Raw genomic sequence first — 10,166 nt, forward strand, 5'->3', positions numbered from 1 at the left:
GGTGCTCAGATACCTCAGTTATGGCTACTAGATCAGACCCTACCAATTTCACGGCAATGAAAAACGTGTCATGGACTGTGAAATTAGCCCTTCCTCGTGAAATCTGATCTCCCCCTTGCTGCTGGGAGTGCCCCAGCCAGGGGGCTCCTAGCTGCATGGTAGCTCTCGGGGAAGATCAGATCCACCTCCGAGTGCCTCCTCCTGCTGCAAGAAGCTCCAGTGCTGGGCAGCAGCCCCAGGGGTTCCTGCTGGAGGAGGCTTATGGAGATGGGTTCGATCTCCCCCGGCTGCTGGGAGTGCCCCAGCAGGGGGGCTCCTAGCTGCAAGTCTCCGCCAGGCTGGGGAGGGACAGGATTTGTCTTTCCCCTGCAGGGCTGTTAGGGGATTGGGGGCAGGGAGATCAGACCTACCTCCAGGTACCTTTTGGGTTGGGATATCCACGGTTACAACACCCTGAAATTTCAGATGAAAACATCTGAAAACATGAAACTGGCCAATTTTAAAACCCTCTCACCATGAAATTGATCAAAATGGACGGTGAATTTGGTAGGGCCCTATAGATAACCATCTAGACCAGTGTCCAATATGTTGTACTGGAGTCTCAAAACTGTGGCCCTTTAGAGCAGGTGTGCCATAAACCGATAGCTAAGGGTTAATGTTTCTTTTACCTGTAAAGGGTTAACAAAGGGAACCAAACACCTGACCAGAGGACCAATCAGGAAACTGGGTTTTTCAAAGTCAGGGAGGCAATTTTTGGACTCTGGGTCTTTTGTTTGTCTCTCAGCTATGAGAAGGTTCTTTCTATCGTCTTATCTTCTGTTTCCAACTTGTAAGTACAGGTTGAAAAATAATATAGGCTTTTATGTTGTTTGGGAGTATTTACATGTGTGTAACTTGCTGGAATGTTTCAAATTGGATATCTTTTTGAATCATACTGTTTATTCATTTTTTTCTTTTAAGCAATTGATCCTGTATTATTGTCATCTTGATACAGATAAATTTTGATGTCTTTTTCTTTCTTTTTTTTTATATATTAGTTTTCTTTTAAGTCTTGTTGAGTTTTCTCTCTCAGGAATAAGCTCGTGTAGCAGCACCAGGGAATTGGTGGGAGGGGGAAAGAGAGATAAAATCATCTCTGTTTCCTTGTGTTTGAGGTTTGTCTCTTTGTGGAAAGAGAGGGGATCAGCTTCTTTGGTAATTGTGATGTAAAGAGATTGCATCAATACTCTCAAGGTTAAGCCCAGAAAGGAAAGTCTGGGGGAGAGGAGGGGAAGGGAAGTGGAGTATTTCCTTGCTGGTAAGACTCAAGAGCTTTCTGGAGTCTTGGGGTCTCATCCAGGGAAGGTTTGGGGAGACCAGAGGGCGCCAATACCCCTGGAAATTTTGGCATGGTGGCAGCGAGATAAGATCCAAGCTGGTAATTAACGCTTGGAGGTTCATGCTAAGCACCCAGATTTTGGACGCTAAGGTCCAGAGTTGGGGACAGAGATTATTACATGTGTGCAGGGATGTGGGATAGAGATTAGAAATCCAGCAAGGCCAGGTAAAGGAATAGTTGCTTTTTTCCTTTCCCTGCTGAGGGGTTTTTAGCAGAGGAGAAAGGGTTTGGTTTAAAAGTAGCCAGAGAGAATTTTTTTTTCTGGCTGCTTTTGGAGGCTTGCAGTATTAAGCAAGGAACGATAAGGTGACATTAACGGTCTATTGTTAACAATAGAGGTCTATTGTTAAGCAATAGGATTCCCATTGAGAGTTAAGTACCCAGCAAACACACACAGGTAAATAAACTGGTTTGACGTGTTAATCTGCATGTCAAACGTTAGCTAGCAGAAAAGTTAAACAAAAGGAGTTGCTAGGCAAGAAAAAGAGTGTGTATTTGATTATGAGTGGAAAATGAACTCTCCGCACAAGAACTTGTGTGGCTGAAAGGAGACAGTAGGGGACAACACTTGCCCCTACCCTCCTTGTGGTCCCAGGAGCAGCTCTGAGCATCTGCTCTCCTTTCCCTGGGCACCTACTACTCCCTAGCTACTGCTTCACAAGCGAGGAAAGAGAATAGCTCTGGCTGTCCCATTTCCTGCACGTAGCACAAGATGGCCACCCTCGTCCACACCACCACCCAGTGCAACCCAGGAGTGAAGGAAAGAAGCCGAGAAACAATCACCAGTTACGGCTCCCTGATTCTATGCCTCGACCCCAGCACAGGTTAGAGCAGACTCTGCATTGGCCTAATTCATGCCAGCTCCCAACAGTCCCATAAAGGAAGTATACAAGCTGAGGATAACCAGAGCAGAATGTGGATCAGTTACTGCCCATCCCATCTGCACCCGCGGGATCTGTGGGGAGGGAGGCACAGGAGACAGCTTGGCCAGCTGTATGCCCATTGGAGACACTCCACAGAGAATCCCAGGAGGAGATCTGTGGGTAGTTTGCATTCTCTTTGTTCTGAAGCACAAAGGAAGCAGAATGGGATAGAGAATCTGCCCCAAAACACTGATTGTGGCACCTTACCTTAGCCTTTTTCAAATAACATATTCAGTGCTCTGCCTGAAAAATGTGGATACCACTTCCCTTGACAGAAAGATTGCTGGAAGCAGTAACACTCCTTTTCCTTTCCCCTCCCCAGCACACACACATACACCTGGCCTTCAGTGACCTCACAGTGCAACAACACATGTTTTTTCTGCTTTCCCTGCTGCTGCTGCCCCTTCCAGAGCAACACACATTGAAACTGGTGCCTGGAGACAAGAGTGAGAAGGCAGAATGCTTTAAATGCCTGATCAAGCTAGGTGTATCTGCCCAAGCTGACTGTGGGCTTGGCTACACTGGCACTTTACAGCGCTGCAACTTTCGCGCTCAGGGGTGTGAAAAAACACCCCCCTGAGCGCTGCAAGATGCAGTGCTGTAAAGTGTCAGTGTAATCAGGGCGGCAGCGCTGGGAGCAGGGCTCCCAGCGCTGCACACTACACCCATAAGGGATGTGGTTTACAAGCAGCGCTGGGAGAGCTCTCTCCCAGCGCTGCGGCTCTGACTACACTCACACTTCAAAGCGCTGCCGGGGCAGCGCTTTGAAATTTCTAATGTAGCCATAGCCTGTGATTGTCTAACCACTCTACGCCTCAGAACTTTTAGGGATGCCTGTACAACTTCCAATAAGTATTTCTTAACATTGCTTCAGAAGCAATTATGAAAATATTTATTATTTAGCTTTTGGTCTGAAAGATCCATCACATGAAACACCCCCAGGGTAAAGCACCCTAGACATACATTTAAAATTACAAGAGATCAAAAGATACAAACCACAAATCATCCAAAACAGCAGTTCTTTTCCCCCCATCCCTATCACACATCGTCTGATCACCACCCTTGTGACCCTACCACTTGAGAGGGAGATTTTTAAAGACACAAAGAGCAGAGAGGTACCCACCTCCTACTGAAAGTTGATTAGAGTTGGGCGCTTAAAGTGCCCTCTGTGCTTTGGAAAAATCTCCCACTAAATCTCCACTGCACTTTCCCACCAGACACGTGCCAACTGCCTCAGTCCTGGAACAATGATCACTCAATCAGATGGGCTTTGCAGTACACCTGGCTATTTTGGACCTGGGGGAAAGGGTAAGACCATGCCAGCAGCTCCTTCCCTCTAACAAAGAGGTGATCACTCAAGGACCTCTGCTGATCCCAGCTGTGGCACTATTGCATCGGGATCAGTTACTTACAAGAGGTTTAAGCATGGAGCAGAGGTCTTGGCAGATGTACTAATGAAGCCCTTTTACAATCCTCTAGGCCAAGTCTAGAGCAGCAGCAGCAATTCTCAGCCTGAACATCACAACCCACTCCAGTTGTCTGGGCGTCACAAGCCTGACCCCATTTTCAATTTCTCTGATTTCTGCATGAATCAAATTTATCTGGCTCCTTGCCAGCAGTAATCTATAAACTGCTGCACCAATTCTTGAGGTCCTCCAATATGCAATGAGAATCATAGATTCATAGACTGTGGGGCTGGAAGGGACTTTGAGAGGTCATCAAGTCCAGTCCCCTACCCTCATGGCAGGACCAAATACTGTCTAGACCATCCCGAATAGACATTTATCTAACTTACTCTTAAATATCTCCAGAGATGGAGATTCCACAACCTCCCTAGGAAATTTATTCCAGTGTTTAACCACCCTGACAGTTAGGAACTTTTTTCTAATCTCCAACCTAAACGCTCCTTTGACTGCAGTTTAAGCTTTTGTTCTATCATTAGAGGTCAAGATGAACAAGTTTGCTTCCCCCTCCTGATGACACCCTTTAGATACCTGAAAACTGCTATCATTCCCCTCTCAGTTTTCCTCTTTCCAAATAACAAACCCAATCTTTCAGCCTCCTTCATAGGTCATCTTCTCTACACCTTAACATTCTTGTTGCTGCTCTCTGGACCCTCTCCAATCTCCACATCTTTCTTGAAAGGCGGCCCAGAACTGGACCAATAATTCCAGCTGAGCCTAACCAGGGAGAGTAGAGAGGAAGAATGACTTCTCATGTCTTGCTCACAACAACTGTTAAGCATCCAGAATCATGTTGCTTTTTGCAACAGCATCACACGTTGACTCATATTATAAACCTCTAGATCCCTTTCTGCCGTACTCCTTCCTAGACAATCTCTTCCCAGTCTGATGGTTGACATTGATTTTCCTTCAAGTGGTGCACTTTGCATTGTCTTATTAAACTCCATCCGTTTACCTCAGACCCCAATGTCTCCAATGCCAATCATTTTAAATTATGACCCTATCCCCAAGCAGTTGCAATCCCCCAGTTTGTATCACTGCAAACTTAATAAGCGTACTTTCTATGCCAATATCTAAGTCGTTGATGAAGATATTGATATCAGGTTCAAAGCAATCGCAGCACAGGGTGGTTTTGAGGAGCTGAATATAAATTGGCCACGAATGGAGAAGGCTGAGAAGTCCTCTACTAGCATTTCCTGAGATGACTCTGCCCTGGTGTCAGAGGCCAGACCCTTACCAGTAGTTCCTCTCCCCCACGCAGTTATTAAGCCATTTGCAATGATGATCAAGCCAACATACACACTTGTTGCAGGTTCCACAGTGTTTCGACTTGGAGCTTCCCAAAAACAGGATTCATGTTAATGCAGATAAAACCAGAACAACAATAACTCATCTTCATCTGTCTAGAGACCTTCCTTGTGAAACAAATGTTCAGAGAAGGGCTGGGCCTCAATGACAAAACTAACTAGATCAGAAACACTAAACACCTTTATTCACTTTCTCCACTGGATAATGAGCTTTTAACAATGCACCTGTTAGAGCGCCTCTAGAGTCCACTGGGCATCCTGCTCCCCTTCGCAATTCCTATTACTTGCAGTCTGCTTGTCTGCTGGCCTTCAGTTCTTTCACTTACTTTGCCCTACGCTGCACCTTAGGGCTCACTGCAGCTCCACTTTGAGTTGGACCATTCTGGACCTCTATCCTGGTCACCACCAACGTATACAGCACGGAATTAGTATGCTCGGGCGTGAGCAAATACATAAAGCAAAGCAAACACCTCTTTGATTCATTCTCAATCCTGATATACCAACTTTCCTTCACCATCTGCCACACTCAAAGTCACCGCACAAACATAGCGACAGATACAATGAAATAATCAAACAAAACTCCTGGAGCCTTGATAAACTACAGCTTGATAAACAATGCCCACTGGTCACCCATATTACAAAAGAAAAGTCACTTGTTTTTCTCGTCAAATCCCTCCATAAAATCATTTTAGCACAGTTCCTACCTAGTGTTGCCAGTAGATCAGCACATATCAAGAAACAAGGACACTGCTATCTACATGAAAATGTGCTCCTACTTTGCTACCACATGCCCTCTGCCCCATCCCTACCTGCTTGTTTGTTTTCTCACATCTCTTGCATCATCATAATCAAGACTGCAAGCTGTGTAGGGGAACTCTACATCACCCCTTCTTTATTGTGTGTGTGGTGAAGGGTACTAGCACAAGGGGGCCACGAACCGTGGTGGACCCTCTAGGTAACATAGTAACGATAAGAATCATAATCTCCAAGACACAAGCCACCTTTACCAATATGATATTCAGTATTAACTGATAATACAGGATCTGACAGCTCTCCCATAGCCCAATGAAGTAAAAAGACTCAGTGACATCAATGCCGCATTGCATCAGACAACATATCCATGGGACTAGCCTCTCTCGAGCCATAATCTAAATCCCAAATCGCTTTTCTGAGTTCTGGCCTTTCCCCCAGGTTTAGAGATTCTAATCTGGAAATGACCACTAAGATGCTTCAACTGGGAATTCTTTTACAAATTCTGCTACACATTAGGCTTAAAGTCTCCCAAGCAAATTCTATCCAGCTCAAACTGGTACTGCCCAGAATCAAATGCAAAGAAACATAGAATCAGCGACCAAGCCAGAAGAGACAACATCTAATTGGACTCCTGTAAACAGGCCAGGAATACATGTTGCTCTCTGGATCAGTAACACAGAACTAACCCACACAATCTCTCCCCAAAACAGGAGCTCAATTGAAAATACAGTAGAGACACAGATACACATGGTGGAGAGCTCAGAATCTTTAGGGCAGAGTTGAAGATGAGCACGTTAGTGCGTCATTGCTATCCCAAGTGCACATCCCAAAGACTTAGGGTACCCATACCACCTTGCAACTGTGACGAAGAAGAAAGAAAAAACAAGGGGAAGGTCCTGGGTGGTACTTACACATCCACATCACAGACGTGGCAGTGACTGGTTTCAATGACATGGAAAGTTGTCACGGCTGAAAGTGGTCAGCGCCCTAGTACTGTTCTTCTCGCACACTGGCATCAGCTGGATCAATGGAGACTGCAGTGAAATGAACCACTAGGTGGCAGATAAAAAACACTCCTGACACTGAAACCACATAGTTAAGGAAATGGCTCAGAAGATTAACGCTCATGCTTATCATCAACAAACTAAATCCAAACAAGCAAGAATTTATGGTCTGCAATTAGAAAGTGTTACATAGCGGATCACAGTACACTCAAAAAATCCGCTCCCCATTAGGACAGAGAGTTGCCCATCTCAGCCCAATAAGTCTTTCTCCAGGCAAACTTAGCTAGGTCTGAAGGAATAAGCTTCCTGTGATGGTGAGGGAGTACCATTACCTTCTGTTACAGAGATTTCAAACACGTCACTTAACTTTCCAGTCGCTGTTCTCCTTTGAGTGGATTTTGACAGTTTCCTCCAGGGGTGCCATCTGGAACTGGGTACCACGGACGCCTCCTGACCCACCGCATGGGCTGCCCTCACACAGTACTTGCTGTTACAAGTGCAAAAGCCCTCAGTCCTGCACTTTCACCAGCATTCACACAGCTAGGGACATACCCAGCTGCAGTACACGCAGGCTCCTGACCAACCAGCTTCCAGCCTGGAACCCAGGGACACCATCTGCCCTGGTCAATCTGGCCAGTATGTGTGTTTAAACCGGCCCACCTCTCCCTCAATGTGAAGAGAGCAATGTACTCTTGTGGTAACCAAGCAGAGATTTCCCAAGCACTCCAGTCAAAGCTTATGGTTAGAATTAAAACAAAAAACAAGTTTATTAACTACATAAAGCCGCGTTCAGTGATTATAAGTGATAGCAAACAGATAAAAGCAGATTACCTAGCATAAAACAAAACACACAACCTAAGCTTAAATAATAAATAGACTGAATGATGAATTAGCAGATTCTCACACCTGAAAAATTAACAAGCAGGCGCAGATTCTTAAGGGGCAAGCTGCAACTTGCTTACACCGTTGGACCCCAGGTCTTTCGTACATAGGCTAGAAATCCCTTTAGCCTGGATTCAGCCCTTCCCAGCATCATGCTTTGGTCCTCAGTGTGTTTGCAGAAGTCTTCTTGGTGAGGAGAGTGAAGAACCCCAAATGATGTCATTCCCTGCTTATACAGCTTTAGCATATGGCAAGGAACCTTTGTCAAAGCTGTGGTTTCCCAAATCAGTTTGTGGAAAAATACTGACATTCCAAGATGGAGTCTAGAATCATGTGGCCTGGTCACAGGTCCTTGTAGAGTCATGGCGTGTCTGAAGTGTTCTCAGGAAGGCTCACTAGGCGGGGGATAAGCTCTCCCAAGCTACTGCTTTTCCTAATGGCCCATTATCCTGAATAGGCCCTTCCACCCACAATCTAGACGAGAAAGCATCTTGTCTAATGGCCGTACCCAGGTGTAACTACCATTTGAAGTACAGATACATAGCAAGTATTTAATAACTTCAGATACAGAAATGATACATGATAACAAATAGGATGACATACAGCAAATCCTAACTTTTCCAATGACACCTCACATGATTTATACAGAAGGAGACTAGTCTGTAAAAGGAAGCTTACTGGAACACTACGGAGGGTGGATTTTGTCTGTATTCAGTATCAGAGGGGTAGCCATGTTAGTGCCTGGATCTGTAAAAGCAGCAGAGAATCCTAGGCACCTTATAGTGACTAAACAGGCGTTTTGGAGCATGAGCTTTCGTGGGGAATACTCACTTCGTCAGATGCATACATCATGACGAAGGTGGGTATTCACCCACGAAAGCTCACGCTCCAAAACGTCTGTTAGTCTATAAGGTGCCACAGGATTCTCTGCTGCTTTTGTCTGTATTGTTTTCTTATTTTATTAGACTCAGATTTGCGTGTTTTATTTTATTTTACTTAGTAATTCACTTTGTTCTGTCTGTTACTACTTGGAACCACTTAAATCCTACTTCCCTTATTTAATAAAATCATTTTTTACTTATTAATTAACCCAGAGTATGCATTAATACCTGGGGGGGCAAACAGCTGTGCATATCTCTCTATCAGTGTTATAGAGGGCGAACCATTTCTAAGTTTATCCTGTATAAGCTTTATACAGGGTAAAACGGATTTATTTGGGGTTTGGACCCCATTGGGAGTTGAGCATCTGAGTGTTAAAGATAGGAACACTTCTTAAGTTGCTTTCAGTTAAGTCTGCAGCTTTGGGGCGCATGGTTCAGACCCTGGGTCGGTGTTAGAGCAGACTGGCGTGTCTGGCTCAACAAGACAGGGTGCTTGAGTCCCAAGCTGGCAGGGAAAGCAGGGGCAAAAGTAGTCTTAGCACATCAGCTGGCAGCCCCAAGGGGGTTTCTGTGATCCAGTCTGTCACAAGGGCCACATGTACGTTCCCCCACAGAGCCAAACTTTCAGAATGAAGTTAAATAAAAGAACTGTGGCTCTGATGCCACCAGTTCCTTTTGCTTTTTCAGAATTACTACAAAAAATTGAGGAAGTTTGGATCTATATAGATAATCTACTTGAAGAGCCATAGTTCCTAGAAAGTAACTCTCCTTTCTGCAGCTGCCTATACAGATCTCCACTACAATACTGGCTGTACCAATTCTCAAAGGAGATGGGTCTTATTATGGAGAGGGAGTTATTGTGAGTGCTGATTAAGTAAATACTGCTCTTCTTCATCAGATCTAGAATGTGTGCAAATTATTTTATGCAGTATTGTTGTAGCCATATTGGTCCCAGGATATCAGAGAGACAAGGTGGGAGAGGGAATATTTTATTTGACCAACTTCTGTTGGTGAGAGAGACCAGCTTTCAAGCTACACAGAGCTCTTCTTCGGGTCTGGGAAAGATATTCTGAGCATCACAACTAAATACAAGGTGGAACACACTGTTTAGCATAAGTAGTTAGCACATATTCTAAGGGACCATTCAAGGTGGCGCATTAACATGCAGACTCATCATATCTGGCCACGGTACTCTTAATGAAGGAATATCAGGATTCAGAAACCATCCTCAAACCACTCACCACACTCACCAAGAGCCAGCTTTCTCTAGGACACAAATAACTTCCTCCACAAACTCCACATTTACACCCTCCCTTAGAACACCAATCCTTGCCACCATGGATGCCACTTCCCTAAACGCCAACATCACTATGACAGCATAGCCGCCTGCCTCAAATACTTTACAAGACAGTGGACAACCCTCAGATAGCACCCCAGATACACGTCCAAACTCATCCGTTTCATCCTCACCCACAACAATTTTACAAAGCCCTAGCTATTATTAATTAATTAAAATTAATTAATTAAATAAAATTAAATTAAGTGGATAAATTAAACAAACACTACTAACACACC

General features: G+C 44.7%; 2 protein-coding genes across 6 annotated transcripts in view; both read right to left on the reverse strand.

Moving 5' to 3' along the window:
• Positions 1-5,047, reverse strand: part of LOC116829712 (palmitoyltransferase ZDHHC1-like) — a 28,041-nt gene extending 22,994 nt beyond the window's left edge. Inside the window, exon 1 of the mRNA XM_075073821.1 lies at positions 5,002-5,047. The gene's annotated coding sequence lies outside the window, so the exon portion shown is untranslated. The remainder of the gene's footprint in view (positions 1-5,001) is intronic.
• ZDHHC1 (zDHHC palmitoyltransferase 1) overlaps positions 1-10,166 on the reverse strand; it is a 95,381-nt gene that overhangs the window by 25,412 nt on the left and 59,803 nt on the right. The window lies entirely within an intron of this gene.

The sequence above is a fragment of the Chelonoidis abingdonii genome, chromosome 19 (genome assembly GCF_003597395.2).
Source record: "Chelonoidis abingdonii isolate Lonesome George chromosome 19, CheloAbing_2.0, whole genome shotgun sequence".
Lineage (NCBI taxonomy): Eukaryota > Metazoa > Chordata > Testudines > Testudinidae > Chelonoidis > Chelonoidis abingdonii.